The sequence below is a fragment of the Balaenoptera borealis genome, assembly GCF_965194805.1.
Source record: "Balaenoptera borealis genome assembly, chromosome: 2".
Classification (NCBI taxonomy): Eukaryota; Metazoa; Chordata; class Mammalia; order Artiodactyla; family Balaenopteridae; genus Balaenoptera; species Balaenoptera borealis.
Genome location: NC_138867.1, coordinates 14,263,230 through 14,280,397, shown reverse-complemented (window position 1 = coordinate 14,280,397; position 17,168 = coordinate 14,263,230). Strand labels below are relative to the sequence as shown.

Genomic DNA, 17,168 nt, shown 5'->3' with positions numbered 1-17,168 from the left:
AAGAGAGAGGTTTGACAGAGGAGAAAATAATGTGACCACTGAAGCAAGATGCTACTGCTGGCTTTGAAGATGGAGCAAAGGGCTGGGAAACAAGCAATATAAGGGATGCAGCTCTAGAAGTTAGTAAAGGTGAGGGCACAGATTTTCCCCTCGAGCCTCTAGAGGGAGTGTGGCCCTGCTAACACCTTGACTTCAGCCCAGTGAAACTGATTTCAGACCTCTCCGACCTCCAGAAGTGTGAGAGAATAAATGTATATTGTTTTAATTTTCAAGTTTGTTACAGCAGCAACAGGAAACTAATACTCTATGTGACCGAGTTTTAGCCAAAGGAAGGTGAGTAGACTGAGCAGACTTCCAGGCTTGGTCCATAGTAACTGCCCACGTGGCCTCCTCAAAGCTCTCTTTGACTGGATGGAGAAAGACACGGCGACCATACAAGCCCCATGTTGACAATGTCAGAGCTTCCTATGCCCTTGAAAAGCCGTGTATAGAAGAATAAACACTGATGATTTGTAACTACTCAGCAAGAAATAAACTTCTGTTGTGCGTAAGCTGTGACTTCTTTTGGGGTTGATTTGTTACAGGGGTTGGTGTCATCCTAACTAGTGCCGCTGGTGCGTGGTTTCGTTTACCCTCAATATCATTCTTCTATCAGTAGATTTATTCTTTTCCTTCCTGGGGAGAGCCAGTCATGGCCCTTGCTGGATGAAACTCTTGCAGTGTCTGATCATACCAGGCACGCATACAAAATTATGCTTTGTGCTCTTTTCGCCTCTGCTGGTACCGCTTCTGAGAAAATACAAAGGGGACTGATGGTCTGAAGCAGCAGTAGGGTATTAGGGTACCTATAGTTGTCAACTGAGTGTTTACCATCTGGAATTTCATATTCCTCTCGGAGGGAAAGAGCAAAAAGAGTAAGACTGTTCCTATCTATCTATCTATCTATCTATCATCTATTTACTTATCTATCTATAGCTACTATATAGATACTCATTCAATACTCACAATGGACAAAAGATAGGTAGCTAGACAAATGGAAAAATAGATGATAGTTATATGTATACATACATAGATATATAGGTATATATATATGTGTGTGTGTGCGTTGTGTGTGTATGGGTATTTTTAGTACAGTACCTAGAACCTGTATAAGTAATTGCCATTATTATGATGAAGACAAAGGAAACATAAGGTGCTATGAAATTGCATAACTGGAGGATCTAATTTTATCCAGTGGATGAAAAATGTCTCACATAGCAAATTATGTTTCAAGCCAATATCTGAGGTCTGGAAGGACCACCAGCAATCAAAAGTGAGGGGAAACAGAACAGGCAAAATCACTGGGACACGAAGGCGAGCACAGTGCTTTAGAACAAAAAGAAGTTCCTCGCAGCTAAAGCAACGTGTGAAGGGAAGAAAGAGAGGCGAGAGTTGCAGCTAGAGACGTAAGCAGAGGCCAAGGGTAGAATAAAAACCACATGGTGTTTACTCCTGCTGTTCACGATTGCTAACATTGATGTGCTGTCCAAATGGGATTTTTGTTTGTAAAAGAACAGTCATTGATAAACCAGTATTTTCAGAATCGTTATATGGAACAACGTGTATATTATTTTAGAGAAACTTTGATGGGTTCAAATGAACTCAATTTGCCTTTCTGGTTTGTTTCCAACATTTGTGAATTAAACATAATAAACTGTAAGTTACTGAAAAAAAAAAAGAGCAAAACCAGCCCCGTCAGGATTTCACTTCCCCACCAACACCTGAGGCGAGTGTGAGACACCAGCCTTCCGTGTCCAGAAAGTGAGCTCAGCTGCTCAGGGACCATCCTGGGCCAGGACACAATTGTGCATGACACCAACCATGCAAAGAGGAAGCCTCAGCTCACACCAATTTACTGGTGTTCTGCCTTCCCTCTCTTCAGAGAGTCCTGAAGTGTCCGTGTCATGGGACACATCTTCTTTCATTGACGCGAGCTGATCCAAGCTTAGGAACCCAGTGCTGTAATGGGCAGAAGTCATTTCACGGCACTGCACCAGTTCTAAAACCCAACTGAGCTGCTCTGTGACATCATGCAGAGTCACACCTAAGAGGCGGTCTCGTTCAAGTGCTGCTTAGATACAGAAGTAGCAACCGACACCGGATCCCAGATCTGGACTGCTTCCACCCTGTCTTCATGTTTCACAGCCAGAGACCTGAAGCATCACGTGTTCACTCAGTGCTGGGAGCACATGCTCTGCCTTAAAAAAAAAAGTCAACGCTTTTGATGTTCATAGCATCCCCGTTTTGTCATGTTGTGTGTTCAGTCCCTCATTCTGGGTAGTTTGATTTCTATCAAACATACCTGGAGCTATTTTCCCCTTTTTACTTTGAGAACAGTTGCTGGACTTTTACTGAGACTGTAGAATTTTTTTTTTTTCTTTTAAAGAAAAATAATGCAACAAACATTATCTGCTTGGGGTTGGCATTTTGGCTGGATCACGCAACATGAAGGTGGGTTGGAAGATTTAGGTTATTTTTAATAGTTGATGTAAAAATATTTTGTAATTGTCAAAGTGTTTTGCAAGTAGTTGTTATTTCTGTTGTTTTCATTATGGCTATTCATCACTCTGTCCACAGACTGAGGAGGATGCAATTACTGAGATGGGAAATGATTTTAACTCCTACTAGCCAACCTTGACTGACCGATGTTGAAGGAAAAGAAACACTCTTTATGTGTTTAAAGAAGGGGGAGGCCTGGCCCTTAAAATGACAGATGTCAGTGGAGATTCCACAGCTTAAAGGAGTTGTTTTCAAAATCTGAAGGAGGAGAAGATAATTAAAAGTTGAGCTGCCTGTTCTGGTTACAGGATAACATCACCAATAAACTTATTCACAGAGGGCCTTTTTGTATAATTACCATGTATCTGTATCGGAGTGAGATAGAGAAAACACATCCCATTACGAAATACTAGTTGTCACTAGCGTGGATATTACTGATCACCTCTGCTGATTTGAATTAGTGATAATCAGGCAAATGAGGGAAGAGTTGCAGATGATCAATGAAGCTACAAGTGGATGACATCTTGGCTTTGACAGATGTTAAATAATCTCCTCCTTAGTACAGGGCATCTTTTATTTCCCTTGGGAGTTTTTGTGATATTGATTACAGAATAATTTTGATGATTTTCAAGAGGAACCGAGGCCAAGAGTCAAAATTCACCGTGCACTTAAAATTTGCAATGCAATTATTTCGTATAATGGGATGTTAAGTTCAGCTGGAAGAGTTCAGGATAAAAGCCCCCATTTCCTGGCACGGCAGCATCTGGGCCCTGTGTTTGCCGTCCAGGCCCAGAGGCATAGATGTGCTGCACCGCCAGACACCACGCAGAGAAAGGACTTTGTCTTTCGCCTTGGCTTTATAACTTGACCTGAGAGCTGACACTGCCTCTCCAAAGTCATTCACCCACTGCTGGTGCCAGGAGGGTCAAGGCAGCACAGTCGGTGCTGCTTGAGCTCAGAGATCTCTGCTCTGTAGCCCTGACCCCCACCTCCCACGTGATCCACCAGATCCTTATCAAGAATGGCGTCTAGGGGCTTCCCTGGTGGCGCAGTGGTTGAGAATCTGCCTGCCAATGCAGGGGACACGGGTTCGAGCCCTGGTCCGGGAAGATCCCACATGCCACGGAGCAACTAGGCCCGTGAGCCACAATTGCTGAGCCTGCGCGTCTGGAGCCTGTGCTCCGCAACAAGAGAGGCCGCGATAGTGAGAGGCCCGCGCACCGCGATGAAGAGTGGCCCCCGCTTGCCGCAACTAGAGAAAGCCCCCGCCCAGAAACGAAGACCCAACACACCCATAAATTAATTAATTAATTAATTAATTAAAAAATTAAAAAAAAAAAAAGAATGATGTCTGCTCAAACATTTGGCAGTGGGGTGGTGCTATGGACTGAATGTTTCTTTTCCCTCAAAACTCATATGTTGAAGTCCTAACTCCCAGAGTGATGGTAGTAGAAGGGGCCTTGGAGAGGTCATGAGGGTGGAGCCCCCATAATGAGATGAGTGCCCTCATAAGAAGAAGAAACTCGGTGAGATTAGAATGCTCCCCCTCTCCCCTACCATGTGAGGACACAGCAAGAGGGTCCCATCTGCAAACCAGGAAGCAGGCTTCCATCACACACCGAATTGGCTGGTGCTTCAGTCTTGGTCCTCCCAGCCTCCAGAACTGTGAGAAGTAAGTTTGCTGTGTAAGTTCCTCAGGATGGTATTGGTTATAACAGTCTGAACTGACTAAGGTGAGGAAGAATTTTAGCAAGCTTCTGCATATGTCCTTGAATAAAAAGGGGGCTGGTTAGTAAGCATTTTAGGCTCTGTCTACAGCAAGACATTGACTACAAACCCACCAGAAGGTGGACCCCTAGTGCTGAGGGTGGAGGAGAAATGAGAGGGAAGGAGCCTGGGTCTCTAACTGCCCAGAGCCTCAAACCTCCCCCCTGCACCACTCTATGTTAGAAAGAAATACACTTTTAGCTTACGTAAGCTGTCGATATTATGAGTTTTAGGCTGCTTGTTGCCAAATCTATTTCTCACTAATACAGGCACCTAAACTGTTACAATATTTTGAGTAAAGCTGATCCTATATGCTTTCCTACTTTATTTTTTTCCTTCACGCAAGATGGAGAAGAAAAGTAGAGTCAGAATGGTGTTTCTAGGAGAAGGTGGGGAATAGGACTAGAAATGACATTAGCACAGTAAGAGTGAGATTGGTGCCTGTGTCAGTCACAAAGGGCTGGAAGTTATAGGGCAGCAATCCCAGCTCTGCCCAAAGACCATATTGATTGCCTATCCCCAGTGGGTCACAGTCAGGGTTCTTGGGTACGAGAAACTAAAAAGCAAAACAAAATCAACACAAGAAACAAAACCTTTGGCTACTTTAGGCAGATAAGTATTTTTATTGAGAAGACAATGGGTAGCTTTCAGAACAACCAGGACCGCCATAAAAACAGGCTTGCTCAGGAACATGGATGCTGGCAGCAGCTAGGACCATGCCAAACCTCGGGACAAAACCAGCCAGGAGGGGGCACCATGGCTGCTTGCAGAACCGAACAAGTATGCCATTCTTGCAGCATCCAGCCTCGACTTGCTGAAAACGTTGTTACCACCATCCACGACCACAATGGAATCTCTCTGCTTCTGTACACCTCAAGCTCCCAATTCAGAATTTGGGACAAGGACATCTGATGGCTATAACCTTGGTCGCATACCCATGCCTTAGCTGCAAGAGAGGCTGGAATGTAAAATCTGGGGTTTTCAGCAACTAGAGTGAGAGTCAGACTTTGCCTCCCATTGATGCACTTGAACTGAGGAATCATCCATTTGTAAAAGGGTTTCAAATCCCCGGTAGCCAGAGCCAGAGCCAGAGCCAGAGCCAGAGCCAGAGCCAGAGCCAGACAGAGACAGAGACAGAAAGACTAGACTGTCTACAACAGCCCTCCAGCTGCCCTTCTGCAAACTGAGCAGGTTGAATTAAACGATCTCTGACATTGTTTTAGCTTTTCAGATGTTCTGATTCTAGAGAAGTAATATTTAGATGCTCATGCATATCATAAATATGTTTATTGTCATTTTAAAATATGCAAGGGAGCAGCACATAAAACATCTGCTTTCTGAGCTGCTTGGACCTGGCTAAGAGTCTTGATGACAAAGAGGTTTCATTTTGTATGCTAATTTCTATTGCTTGATGGTGGTTTCCAAAGCTGTTATGCAAAAAGTAATTCAGAGAATGACCCTGCAGTCATCAGGAAAGAGAGTTGGGGTCAACTACCAGAAGCATCGAGGATGAAGGTGGGGAGGGGTAACACCTGTGTGACCTATCTAACAATTCTAGCCTAACGCAGAAATATTAGGGGCCAGAACCTCTCCTTTGCATGCACGGTGCCTTTCTCTTCAAAGAGGGAGATACAAGTGGGGACCAGCCCCTTAGGAGAGCTTCAGGTCATGGTTGAAAATAGCCAGGATGTGATGACTAGTTGTACGTGTCAGTTTGACTAGGCCACAGTGTGTCCAGACATTTGGCCAAGCATCATTCTGTGTGTGTCTGTGAGGGTGTTTTTGGATGAGGTAGCATTTGAATTGGTAGACTGAGTAAAGCAGATTGCCCTCCCTAACGTGTGTGGCCCTCATCCAATCAACTGAAGACCTGAATAAAATAAAAAGCTTGAGTCAGAGGGAATTTAGCCTGCCTGACTGTTGAGCTAAGACATTGATCTTCTCTTACCCTTGGACTGGAACTTACAAACTTTGCTCTCCTGGTTGTCAGGCCTTTGGACTCAGACTGTAACTACACCACCTGCCCTCCTGGGTGTCCAGCTTGCCAACTACAGATCTTGGGGCATCTCAGCCTCCATAATCATGTGAACCAACTTCTTATAATACATATTATTTATATATATATGTATCTCCTATTGATTTTCTTTCTGTGAAGAACCTTAAGACACAGGACTAAGCTCAATGAGGACAGAGGGCCAATGCTGGAACACTGATTACCCTACACTTCTGCAGCCTGATGACTAAGGGTCTCGAGATCATTAGTCACTAGTGTAGACACTTGTCTAGACCCTGGTTTGGTGGCCTCACTGTAAATGGTTTAGAAGACCTAGGTGTAATGGTCTAGGCCAGCTCTTCCTGCATATGGGAGTTTCTTTCCCTGGAGCACAGGTCCTGAGGCCTCTCCATGGTGGATTTCAGAACAAAAGTGACTGTGCTGGTGTAGAAGAGTGCTAGTAAAGCAGATCCAAGAGAAGGGCTGAAGTTTTTGGCCCAGGAAAATCTTCCACGCAAATTCTTTTCTGTTGGTGGATTCTGTATTTTCTTTCAATTCATCTGCCTCATTCTCTCCTGTATTTGCCCCTCTTGACTATTACTAACTAGGTTTACCAGAATAGTAGGCACACCAAAGGTAAAGAGGACAGTTGCCTTCCTATTATTTGACACACAGATAGTTTATTCATATTTATCAAAATACCCAGTAGGAATGTGAGTTTGTCCTTTGGCATTTGCTTGCAGTTGGAAAGTGAGACTCTGGCCACAGAGGGAGTGGAAGCGTCAATCATTTGCACTCCTCACTTTATGTGGCTGCCTGCTAATGAAGTGTGAAACTTAAATAGACACAATCCATCTATTAAGGTAGATTAGAAATACTACTATTCAACAGAGTTAAATGGATTCTGTTCCTTTCTCTCTTTTTCCTTCTGGCATTCCTATTATGCACACATTACACCTTTTATAGTGGTCTCACAGTTCTTGGATATTCTGTTCTGTTTTTTTCCAGTCTTTGTTCTCTTTACTTTTTGGTTCTTGAGGATTCTATCGATAGATCCTCTAACTCAGAGAGTCTTTCCTCAGCCATGTCCAGTCTACTAACAAGCCCATCAAAGACATTCTTCATTTTTGTCATCATGTCTTTTATCTGTAGCATTTCTCTTTTGTTCTTTCCTAGGACGTCCATCTCTCTGTTTACATTGCCCATCTGGTCTTGCATGCTGTCTACTTTCCCCATTAGAGCCCTTTAGGATCTTAAAGGTCATTTTAAATTCCCAGTCTGATAATCCCAACATCCCTTCCATGTCTGGCTCTGATTCTTGCTCTGTGTCTTCAAATTGTGGCAGATTTTTTTGTTTGTTTTTTGTTTTTTTGCCTTTTGGTATGTCTTGTAATTTTTTCTTACAGAATTTTTTTCTTTTCTGATAGTTGGATATGTTGTACTAGATAAAAGGAATAGCTGTAAATAGGCCTTTAGTAATGTGCTGGTGAGGTGTGGGGTGAGGGGAAGTGTTCTGCGGTCTGTGATTGGGTCTCGGTATTTTAGTGAGCCTATGCCTGTGCCCCTGGACTGTGAACTTCACAAGTGTTTCTCAGTTTTTTTCTCCCCCTTTAGGTGAGACAGGATGACTAGAGCCAGTAGGTGTTGGCTATTTCCCTTCCTCACATCACTGCTGCTCTGATAATACCTCAGCAGGGTAGGCTCTAGTTAACTAGCTTCCCCTGAAGGCAGGCCTTGTTCAGAAGAACAAACTACTATGGCCTATTTCAAAATGGTTCTCCATCCCCTCCCCCTGCCAGAAGCCTGAGGGGATTTATTTAGTATGAGAATCCACTGAGCTCCTGGAGTTATATCTCACAATGTTGTGAGGATCTCCTTATGACTTGGTCCCCTTGGAGTTTTTATACTTTCAGAGTTTTCTGCTGAGAACTGAGCCTCCAGCAGTTCTTCAATTATGGTTTAAGTTTTCCTTCCCTGGCACTGGTTCCCATGGTGGTCCACTGCCGAGTCTCTGCTCTGGTAAGCCTCAACTCTTTATATTCACCTGTCTGTCCCTCCAATCTCAGAGCAGCAGTTTGCCCTGTGTCCTCCCCCCTTTTAAGGATCCAAGAAAAGTTGAACAAGTCTGTTCAGCTTGTTACTCATTGTTAGGACACAGTGTCAGCTTCCAAGCTCCTTATGTTGTCAAACTCGGTTCCGGCTGCTCACCACTCAAAAGCCAACACTTCAGAGGCAAGTGTTGTTAGAAAGGAAAGGTTGCTTTATTCAGCAGGCTGGCAACTGGGGGAGAAGGTGGATTGCTATCCAACAACCAACTCCGAACTGTCAATCAAGGGGCATAGAGCTTTTAAAGGGAAGTTTCAGAGGTGTAGGTGAAGGGAGGGGGCTACATGAAGAACAGCACAGTCAGCTCTGACAGTTGTCTTGAAATTAGTCAGGCGGCGGTCTGACCAGCGTCATCTTGATTGTTTTAAGTACAGTTAATCTTCAGTTCCAGGGTCAGTTTGTTCCCATTTCCTTGAGACCAGTTCTTGAAACAATGCAAGATGGAGCAGCTTATGTCATGCCTACAGTCTGGTCATCATGTAGTTAACTTCTTCCACCTGGTACAGGTTTCAGTATCTACAAAACAGCTCAAAGGATGTGGCTCAGAATATTACCTATAGCCCTTGAGGAGGAACTAAAGGTCCTTGACTTTGCTTAATGACTAAATTTTTATTATTTTGTCCTGTTTGACTGCTTTTCTCTGTTTCTGCATTTTTTTCATTTCTCTGATTAAATTTAATCTCTGGCTAAAGTTTTTCTACAGTCAAGAGGCAGGCAGGGGACATGTGGGTGGGTCTGTCCCATGAAGGCTCCCTAGGGTCCTGCTTCGTTTCACTTACATGGGGAACTAGAAATTGGAAGACTTAAAAGAGACTTCTTTAGTCACTGCCTGTGACTAAATCATGAAATGATGAGGGAGTTAGGAAAACATATTGTGAGGCTCTGAGAAGAGCTGAGAAGAGATGACTTTGGGGGAAGCTAGATTTCTCTATTGTTTTTTTATTCTGAAATTAGTCTTTTTAAAAGACTTTTTATTATGAAATATTTCAGACTCATCACAAAAGACAAAGACCATGGTAAACAATTGTGTTTCAGCCATCTAAGAAATAAAAGGCAATTTCCACTGCATCTATAACTAAAGCATTACCTATTAGGCCATAAGAAGTCATCTTCATTTCTAATCTATTCGTGTGATCTAGAGCCCATGTATGCAAATGTCAGCATTTGAGTCCTATAAGATTCTCTTTCACGGTATAGCCACTTCTCTTCACTGGCTCTGAATGACTTTTGGTTGTTTCTAAGTCACATCAGCCCTCTAAAGATGACAACTGTCCCTGATAAAGGGATGTCAAGGGAGTACATTACACTCTCTGAAGGCTGTTTTAGTGATCAGGTACAAAAAAGAGTTTTCCCAAAAGCAATATCATTTGGATCATTGTATAAATTCCCAAGGTGGTAACTCTGAGGTGATGACAGTCACTTGACTATATAAATTCTTGAAGGTCCAGAAACATCCATCACATAATTTTATAGTCAGGATTATTTTCAAAGGCCTTCATGGAAGGAGTTTCCATAAATTTTCACTGTAAGATTTGTAACTCTTTCTTCTGGGAAGCTCCTTTTTATGTCAACCTTAAACCTCTTCTCCTGCAATTCAGATTACATTCTGTTTGACCTTGAGTCGTGTTAACAACAGCTACAGTTTGATCCTCAAAACGGCTCTCTGTCTGTGAGGTGGGTACTTTTATAGCCTTTGTTTACAGATTAATAACGTCAGGTTGGACCTCCCTGGTGGCGCAGTGGTTGAGAGTCTGCCTGCCAATGCAGGGGACACGGGTTCGAGCCCTGGTCTGGGAAGATCCCACATGCCGCGGAGCAGCTGGGCCCGTGAGCCACAATTGCTGAGCCTGCGCGTCTGGAGCCTGTGCTCCGCAACAGGAGAGGCCGCGATGGTGGGAGGCCCGTGCACCGCGATGAGGAGTGGCCCCCACTTGCCACAACTGGAGAGGGCCCTTGCACAGAAACGAAGACCCAACACAGCCATAAATAATAAATAAATAAATTAAATTAAAAAAAAATAACGTCAGGTTTAGTGGGATGAAGGACTTTACGCAAAGTCACATAGTTAGGACGGAGGAGAGCTGGGATTCATATGTACTCAGAATCTGACACCCCTATCCATTGCTCCCCCCAACTAGAGAAAACGTCTTCTTAGATACAGGAGCTAATTTTTCCTAGAGGTGGAAATGGACACAGATTTCCCCAACACATAAAGAGAACAGGGATAGGTTGCTTTGTTCTGAATTCCCCCGGGTCTTGCAAATCCAATAAAAGTGGCCCAGCACAGAGTTGTACGTAGGATATCGGCCACATACCCATAGTGAACTGTTGTCTCCAAATGAGGTTTCCCTAGAGAAGCATTATTAACTCCATTTCCTTGGAAGATGCAGGACCTGTATCCTTTGCATTGGTTGCTAGGTGACTCACTGCCCCGGCCAGCCAGGATTATGGATGCAAGGCAGAAATAAGAAAAGGCAAAAAATAGTCCTCTCCTTAAAATCCCATCTTCTGCATGTCCCTGGGCCCTTGGGAGACACTATCACAATAATTTATGCCACTACCGTCCAAGAGAAAGAGAAGCTTCTCTTTTTTAAATCAGGGGACCATAGCCATGCACTTACATACAGTTTCTGGGTTTTCTGCATTAGTATTTAGAACCCACCTAGTAAAATACAAACATACATTAATAAATTGCTGGGAAAATCTCAAGGGGCAAACTATATACAAAGGTGAATAACTGATGGAGCCTTGGTTGTTAAGGATCTCACCCAGCATATTAATCTCACAGAATTAACTTCTATTCCCCACCACACCCTAAACAGTCCCTTGTTTCTTGAGAAAATGTAAAAGTCACCCCACACCAGTTTCAGGTCAAAACTACCTTTGCCAAAAATCACTCAATGACTTCTCCAGTTTAACAACTTATTTAAATATCTCTTCTTTCTGGGCTGTTGTACCTTGGGAAAGGTTTTTCTAATAGCCTCCCCACCTCCCAATTATTTTAACTAAACTTCCTCTAGACAACTGATGCTCGTCTTCTACCTCAGTTCTATTGGAGAAGTTTAAAATATTGGCTCTAATTTTTCACTATCCTGTAGTATTACATTTAAGATTGGCCACAGCCAACTGATAGGCAGAATAGCCTTTTTGACCCTTGACTTTGGGCTTGGCCACATGATTTTCATCGCCTGTAATATTTTCTATCACTGTCATACCAAATCACAACAAAGATATTGGCTTTGGGCTTCCCTGGTGGCGCAGTGGTTGAGAATCTGCCTGCTAATGCAGGGGACACGGGTTCGAGCCCTGGTCTGGTCTGGGAAGATCCCACATGCCGCGGAGCAACTAGGCCCGTGAGCCACAACTACTGAGCCTGCGCGTCTGGAGCCTGTGCTCCGCAACAAGAGAGGCCGAGATAGTGAGAGGCCCACGCACCGCGATGAAGAGTAGCCCCCGCTCGCCGCAACTAGAGAAAGCCCTCGCACAGAAACGAAGATCCAACACAGCCAAAAATAAATTAATTAATTAATTAAAAAAAAAAGATATTGGCCTTAAAAAACTTCCATTTATTATCTCATAGTTTCTGAAGGTCAGAAGTCCAGTGGGCTCAACTAAGTCCTCTGCTTAGGTTCTCACAAGGCCTAAAGCAAGGTTATGGCAGGATTGGATTCTTAGATGGAAGTTCTAGGGATGAATTTACTTCCAACCACATCCAAGTTGTTGGTCAGATTCAGTTCCTTGTGAATGTATGGCTGAATCTACATTTCCCAAACTTGTAGGATTGTAGCAAAAATTAAATAAAATAGTGAATTCTTTCATTCAACCGTTCTTTAGTATATTCATGAAGCTAATACATAGTGAATTCCTATCATCAGCCAGACATTATGTTAAAGACTGAGAAATCAAAGATTAATTAAGACAAATTTCTTATTTTTAAGAAGTCTACATTCCAGTGAGAAAAGTATTTTGTAAATGCTAAAGCAGTCTGCATATCCAAGGTATTATTGTTCTGTTTCTTCTTCTAATTTTTCTTATCCCTTCCCATTGGGCATGAACTAACTTTGCATATTTCCTGTCCTATTTTCCTCTAAACTGTCAGTCATTTGTGAGCTTATTATAAAAACTAACGTCCCTCAAATTCTGCCTTCACATTCTTTACCTGAAATAAAAGGTGGTTACACTTACTCATTGGAAAGAAATATTCACGTCAGGGAGACCCAAATATACTAAGCCCTGTAGGAAAGCACAGGAGCTTTTCAGTTGAAAAGGATTAACCTTTCTTAGATCTATTGAAAATCCTCTTATTTTCTTCACTCATAAAATGCACCTCAGGGTATATATGTCTCAGTACCAAAACCCAAGAACAACACAAATGAGTTACGTGCAATTCCATATAAAAGATTACAACGGAAATGGACTGCATTTGTTGCTATAATCCTCCAAAGTCTCACCTAACTATTCATCTTTTCTTTAGGATGGGAGCATTTCTATACATGCTTATGGTCCTTAACTGTTCTCTTTTCCAGACATAGTCATTATTCAAAGTGTAACCCAATAGAATATTTTTGGAACGTTCCATTACTGTCATTCGCTGAGCTATTTCAGTTGTTGGTCTGCTTCCCTGCTTCTCTCCATCTCCTCTTCCCTTTATACTATGTCCTTGGACCAGAGAAAATGCTCCTTTTGTTGGGCTGCCCCTAACAGTCAAAAATGATGCTAAGTGTGCATAGCTTGACCTGTTCTGGAACAATTCACCAACAGTCGAAATAACAGAATATTGGCATAGAAACTGGCCTTGGGGACGCATCAACACCCCACAAAGAACTTCCGGGAGGGCTGCTGCACTGTGATAACTTCCCCTTCCCTCCAAGGCCAAAACTGACAATGTCTCCATGGAGCCGTCTTAACTCAACGTTAAGAAGGGCGTCTGGTCCAGGCCCAAAGTTCATTCAAAAGACACTGGGATGCTTACTCATTAGGTTTTCTCACTGCTCTCAAAGATTTTCTTACCTTGAAGATATTTTCACACAGAGCGGATATATTAAATGGTAACAGGCACTCACAACCATCATGCTTTCAAAGGAGACAGCCAACAGGGTAGAATTTGCAGCCACGCCCAGCTAAGGGATAGGTCAGTCACAGTCAATTGCAGTGTGTTTTTGTCGTTCTGGTCATCACTTGTACCAGAATATAGTATCAGACATTTGAGCATAAGAGCCAGAGACGGTATGACACATCCAGGGAATGAGGGGGACTGTCTATTCGTGCTCTCCTTGGGGAAGAGGCGAGGTGTGTCGGAGAGGCAAATCCATGGAATCAGTGCTAAGGAGCCTGAGTCAAGAAAAAGAGACTACCCTGTGTTGGGGGCTGTAGCTGGTGCATTAAATCAAGCGCATGCAGATGTTGACCTGTTGGGTGAGGAGCCACAAGCCACCCACAGGGGGCGGCAGGGAGCTCCCTCAGCATCTGAGCTCCCACTTTGGAGAAGCGAAAACCCTGGGGCCATTTTGACTGACGGTACAGTTTCAGTACACTCACACAAAAGAAGTCAAGTCACAAGATTTATTACTGATGGATCCCAGGAGCAGGGCAATGAGCTGGCGGAAAGGCAGTCCTCTGTCCCAGGTCAGGAGGGAGCAGGAGATACAGAGCAGGGTAGCAAGCACCTACTACTTATAAGGTGGCTGGGACAGAGGTCCCTAACTTTGCACTAGCTCAAATCTAAGTGGTTATTTTTAAAAGTGTCCCGGGAAAAAGCAAAGTGGGAACTTGGGGCTGGGATCCTAAACTCAGGTCCTTATCTAAGTGTCCAGCAGGGTTGTCATACTATAAAATGCGCAGGCAGTAACTCGAAAAAGCCATTTCCTCATCACAAGCCTATGTGCAAGGTAATGAAAACACAGAACGTCAGAATCTGGAGGGACAGGTAAACAAACAAAAAAACCAAAAGGAACAGAAGACAATGGAAGCCTGCAAGATGTCAGAGGTTAGGGGACAGACACAGGGGAAGCAGAGATGGAATGAGATGTGAGTGTAAAATAAGGTGCTTTAGGGAAACCCTGTGCTGCTACTGCCCCATCCTCCCTGAAGCTTCGTACAAGGTCCTCACTCAGTCAGAAGCAGAGGCCTTGAACTGGCAGGCTGCCAACATAGTCCACGTCTTAATTCTATAACGTAAAGAAGTAGATTCAATAACAGTAAGTCTCCTTCGGCTACTTCCTCCCCCAAGAGCATGATAAAACTGCAGAGGACTGACTTGTCTGTCAATGCCTTACAGCATTATGGTTAAAAGAGACCTCAGAGGCCATTTGGATTATCCTCTTGCCCTTAGGCAGATTTCTCTAAACCATCCAAGTTACTCTTCATGTTAATATGAAGCTGTTATTACACAAGTCGAACCAGAGGAGTTAAGGTCCCAACAGATATATGGTCAAGGGCTTACGTCTTCTTGAGAGGGTCTTGCCAGGAAACCCCTGGGTCTCGTCTATCCAGTTTAATCACATTGGCCATATGATAGCCTTTCCATGATGGACAGCATCATGTTTTCTTAACTCTATCTTCCAATGGGTTTTCCAATGCTTGATACACAGTAGGTGTTTCAGAAATATTTGTGACATGGATAAAAGACTCAGATCCAGATCCTTGGCATTCTCACAGCTGATGAAGTCTGTTAAGAACTATATTAAGACCATAAAAGGTAGGAAAATCTTCATCATGCAGGTTCCACTGCTGGAAAATGGAATCCAGTGTGACTCATTAGGAGGGAATGTGGTTTGCATTGCAAAAATATTGCATAGTTATAAGTTGTGAGGAATAAGCAGGTGGGAAAGAAAGGACCAAAGGCTTCTGATCAAAGCAAACACATTCTAAAGAATATGACCATCAGCAAATTGTGTCTATGAAAATGGATTCATAAATAAAAATATTACATGACCATCTCGATGCTGCTCTAGGGCATATTGCAGACTGGCTTTAGGGACTGAGCTAGGTTTCAGATGCCAAGTGGCCTAAAGCTTCAGGTTGGGAGGCAGGAAGCTGTAAGCAGCTGAACTGAGGCTTTTAAAATTTTTAATTTAAAATGTTTTCCAGTTTAACTGAGATATAACTGACATGTAACATTGTATAAGTTTAAGGTGTACAATGTAATGATTTGGTACATGTATATGTCGCGAACTGATCACCACAATAAGTTTACTTAACATCCATCACCTCATGTAATTACAACTTTTTTCTTGTGATGAGAACATTTAAGATCTACTCTCTTGGCAATTTTCAAATATGCCGTACAGTATTGATAACAGTAGTCACTATGCTGTACATTATATCCCTAGAACTTAAACTGGAAGTTTGTATCTTTTGACCACCTTCATGCATCTGCCGTACCCCATTACCCCTTCCTTTGGCAATCACCAACCTGTTCTTTGTTTCTAGAAGTGCAGTTTTATTTTTAGACTCTACATATCAGTAAGATCATACAGTATTTATCTTTCTCTGTCTGACATTTCACTTAACACAATGTCCTCAAGATTCATCCATGTTGTCACAAATGGCAGGATTCCCTTCTCTTTTATGGCTGACTTTTTATGGCTGGTATATATTTTTCTTTATATGTGTGTGTGTGTGTTACATACATATATATTTTTTCTTTATCCATTTATCTGTTGAAGGTTGTTTCCATGTCTTGACTATTGTGAATTGTGCTATAATGAACGTGCTGGGGGGGGGGGGCGCCCAGGTACAGGTACAGCTATCTCTTTGAAATAACGATTTTATTTCCTTCCGATGCATACCCAGATGTAGAATTGCTGGATCGTACAGTAGTTCTATTTTTAATTTTTTGAGGAAACTCTATGCTGTTTTCCATAGTAGCTGTACCAATTTTCATTCCCACCAAAAGTATACAAGGGTTTTCTTTTCTCACTAGGACTTCTCTCTTGTCTTTTTGATGGTAGCCATTCTAACAGGTGTGAGGTGATGGCTTATTGCAGTTTGCATTTCCCTGATGATTAATGATGTTGAACACTTTTTCACGCAGCTGTTGGCCATTTGTATGTCTTCTTTGGAAAAATGTCTATTCAGGTCCTTCACTCATTTTTAATTAGACTATTTGTGGGGTTTTGCTATTGAGTTGTATGTGTTCCTTATATACTTTGGATATTAACCCTTATAAGGTATGTGGTTTGCAAATATTTTCTCCCATTCTGTAGGTTGCCATTTCATCTTGTTGATTGTTTCTTTTGCTGTGTAGAAGCTTTTTAATTTGATGTAGTTCCACTTGTTTATTTTTGCTTTTGTTCCTTGTGCTTTAGGTGTCATATCCATAAGATCATTGCCAAGGCCAATGTCAAGGAGGTTTTTTTCCTGTGTTTTCTTCCAGGAGTTTTACGGTTTCAGGTTTTACATTTACGTCTTTAATCCATTTTGAGTTAATTTGTGAGTGTGTGTGTGTGTTAAAATTTTTTTATTGAAATATAGTTGATTTACAGTGTTGCGTTAGTTTCAGGTGTACAGCAAAGTGATTCAGTTATATTTGTGAGGAGCTTTTTGATTTTATGACGGGGGGAACTTTCTCCACAGTCAGGGCATTTCTGGTTGCCGCATACTGCAGGGTGTAGGTGGTCATGTAGGACATTGGCCGGCCCATATACAAACAACTTTGTGCAAATTAGAAAAAGGTACTCACTCTTGGTAGACACAGTCCAATGCTAGGATTTGTGGTCAGCAAGCAAGCCACAAACTGGTATTCAATCTCCACTCGCCTCTT

At 42.7% G+C, this 17,168-nt stretch overlaps 1 long non-coding RNA gene across 1 annotated transcript; it reads left to right on the top strand.

The window, feature by feature from the left end:
* The first annotated feature begins 226 nt into the window (after positions 1–226).
* On the top strand, positions 227–11,921 carry LOC309623439. The gene is made up of 2 exons (XR_014241387.1): positions 227–10,121; positions 10,432–11,921. It is a non-coding gene; the product is annotated as an uncharacterized lncRNA (long non-coding RNA).
* The last annotated feature ends 5,247 nt before the right edge of the window (positions 11,922–17,168 follow it).